We start from the raw sequence: 3,504 nt of genomic DNA, 5'->3' as shown, positions 1-3,504 counted from the left end.
TTCTTGTCTCAAGGAACTTTTGTTCCTTGAGGCCGTTGCTTACCTTTGCTTCTAGTTTTGCTTTTGCACAGTTAGAAGACAGGTTTTTGAGAGGAAGACTTGAGTACTCTCACTTTAGAAATTATGGCTACGATATATGATAATTTTCAGCCAAAGGAGCACCACCTTCCAAAGGGGCGCCAGTTACCTACCCCTACTACCGGTAAATTCGAGTTTCGTTCCTCTTATATTGATTAAGTGGAACGAAACCAGTTCGCGGGTCTGCCAGATGAAGACCCCTTGAAACATATGGAAATTTTCACGGACTATTGATGTTCAATACCTATACCGGAGGGGGTAACTCAAGATGAAGTAAAGGGGTTTATGTTCTTATACTCCTTGAAGGATTCGGCGCGAGATTGGTATCGCTACCTCGATAGAGTAGCAGGTGAGTCACCGATTGGACATCTTTAGCACTAGCCTTCTACAAGAAGTACTTCCCGCTTTCAAAGACGATGCCTTGAAGGGTAAAATCACGAGTTTTCAGCAAGGAGCCGACGAAGATTTTTGTGAAGCATGGGGACGTTTCAAAAGTTTGGTCGAGTGTCCCTCATCATGGTTTCCAGCAATGGTATCTTTGCAATCTATTTTACAATGCTTTATATGATGATTACAAGGTCATCTTGGATGCAACACTAATGGCGAGTTTCAAAATAATACCGGTCAAAGTAAAGGTTGGAACACCATTGAGGAGATGGCAGTCCATAAAGCTGAGTTTGGAAGTTCACGTGGAAAGTCACGAAAGCAAAGTGAAGACATGACTGCTGTTGTGACACTTATAACTTCCATTTCTACCCGTCTCGAGAAACTCGAGATTTACAAGCTTCCAAGGAGAAAGTCGAGATTCCTGTTCAAAACTCTGATGAGATCGAGAAGTTAAGAGAGATGGTCCAACTCCTTTTGGTTCAAGTGGCGAATATGGAAGCAAATGGATTGAGTCCTCACGGAATTTTGTGAAACAATTGGAGAATATGGAGGCTAAGCAAGCCGCTACTTCCTCAATTAAATGTGAAGGGCCGGTTGAGACGATCAATGCCATCAATCTCAGAAGTGGCCTTTCCTATGAAAGTCCCGACAAGACAAAGGAAGACTCGGGAAATGATGAAGAAGCTCGTTTAAATTCTGATGCAAAAACGAGTCTGAATGCCAGTACTGTTGGTCGATCGACCAACACTCCCAGTCGATCGACTGAATTGTCAGACAAAATAGTTTCTGGTCAGAAACTATTCACACCTAGCACATCCAGTCGATCGACCAACATCCTCAGTCGATCGACTGAGATACCTGATGACGTTAATTCTGGACAGAAACTGTTCACACCCAGCTTACTTGGTCGATCGACCACCCATACCAGTCGATCGACTGGATCTCCAGAGCAGGATGCAAATCCGTCAACTAGTTTGCATGATTCGTCACTCATTGATGATTTGACGGGGGTTTTAAACCTACGGAAGCCGAAGGTTACTGATCCTACGGCCAGTGTTGCAGTCCCGTATCCGGAGCGTTTGAAGGCTACCAAGCTGGAGCGTAAGTTTGGTAAGTTTCTGGAGATGGTCCAGAATCTCGAGGTAACGGTTCCTTTCACTGATTTAATTACCCAGGTACCCTCTTACGCTAAATTTATGAAAGATATTTTGAATCGTAAGAGAAATTTTCGTGATGATGGTAATGTTGCGTTTGTGGAGGAATGTAATGCTCTTTCACAAGTTAATGTGCCACCTAAATTAAAGGACCCGGGTAGTTTTTCAATTCCTTGCACTATAGGTAACCACGTAATTGGAAAGGCCCTTTGTGACTTAGGGGCCAGTGTTAGTGTCATGCCGTATTCTGTTTGCGAAAGGTTAAACATTGGTAGACTTAAGGTGACCGATATTACCGTTCAAATGGCAAATAGATCGACTCAGAGACCTATAGGTGTTCTAGAGGATGTACCCGTTCGAGTGGGTAAGTTTTTTATAACTGTCGATTTCGTTGTTTTGGACATTGCAGAGGATAGTCGGATACCTATTATTTTAGGCGGACCGTTCTTACATACAAATTGGGTTGTGATAGATGTCAAACGCGGAACCATCACCTTAGAGGTAGGGGATGACACCATTGAGTTCGATCTTGCTCACAAGGCAACTGAACTCGCTGATGAGGATACGTGTTATTCCATTGATATTGTTGACAGGGTTGTTACTTGTAATTGGAGGGCATCCTTAGCCAAGGATCCCTTAGCTGATCTAACCCATTCAGATGAGTGTGCAGGTAATACAGTGAAGAATGCTGAGGAGCCAGATGCTTTGGTTGCCTCAATGGAGAGCTACGAGCTCAATGAAGAAGAAGATGAGACGCTTTTGAGCCTGGCCAACGATAATTTGGTGAACACTTGCTACACCATTGAAGCCGATTCTGTCTATCTTTGCGAGAGGTAAAGGTACCGGAGCGTAAGCCACTTCCTCCTAATCTTAAGTATGTTTTTATAGATGATACGAGAAGATCACTATTGTTAGCTCTAGGCTTAACGATGACCAGCTGTCTGCTTTGATGTGTGTACTTAAGAAAAACAGGAAGGCTTTGGGTTACTCTTTGGATGACATTAAGGGAATCAGCCCTGATGTCTGTATGCACAGGATAGAATTGGAAGAAGGCCACAAGCCTTATAGACAGGGTCAACGCAAGTTGAACCTGAAGATGCGGGAAGTTGTTATGGCTGAGGTGATGAAACTACTTGATGCAGGTATTATTTATACAGTTGGCAACTCCAAGTGGGTTAGCCCAGTTCAGGTAGTCCCGAAGAAAGGAGGGACTACCGTGGTTAAAAATGATAAAAATGAATTAATACCAACTCGAGTAGTGACAGGGTGGCGGATGTGCATTGATTATAGACAGTTGAATGCCGCCACCAAGAAAGACCATTTCCCCCTCCCTTTTGTTGACCAAATGACTGAAAGACTTGCTTCTAACAAATTTTTCTGTTTTCTAGACGGATATTCGGGTTCTTTCGGATCCCTATTCATCCTGGATGATCGAGTAAGACTACTTTTACATGTCCACAGGGTGTTTTTGCGTATCGTAGAATGCCTTTCGGATTGTGTAACGCCCCTGCTACCTTTCAGAGGTGCATGATGGGGATTTTTTCTGATTATATAGAGAATATTATGGAAGTATTCATGGATGATTTCTCAGTTTATGGTGGTGACTTTGATCGTTGTTTAGCTAACCTTGATAAAGTCATGCAGCGTTGTATAGATGTTAATCTTGTTTTAAACTGGGAAAAGTGTCAGTTTATGGTCAATGAGGGAGTTGTGTTAGGGCATCTGATTTCTGATAAAGGTATACATGTTGACAAAGCAAAGGTGCAGGTGATTGAGCAATTACCTCCTCCCGTGAATGTTAAAGGAGTGAGGAGTTTCCTTGGTCACGCTGGTTTCTACCGGCGTTTCATTAAGGATTTTTCAAAAATTGCTAAACCACTTACAC

At 43.0% G+C, this 3,504-nt stretch overlaps 1 non-coding gene across 1 annotated transcript; it reads right to left on the bottom strand.

Annotated features, from left to right (window-relative positions):
• Positions 1–494: 494 nt before the first annotated feature.
• Positions 495–601, bottom strand: LOC141625641 (small nucleolar RNA R71). Its single transcript, XR_012535410.1, has one exon. It is a non-coding gene; the product is annotated as a small nucleolar RNA R71 (small nucleolar RNA).
• Positions 602–3,504: the final 2,903 nt, after the last annotated feature.

The sequence above is a fragment of the Silene latifolia genome, chromosome X, assembly GCF_048544455.1.
Source record: "Silene latifolia isolate original U9 population chromosome X, ASM4854445v1, whole genome shotgun sequence".
Lineage (NCBI taxonomy): Eukaryota > Viridiplantae > Streptophyta > Magnoliopsida > Caryophyllales > Caryophyllaceae > Silene > Silene latifolia.
This window is presented reverse-complemented; position numbering and strand designations above follow the sequence as displayed.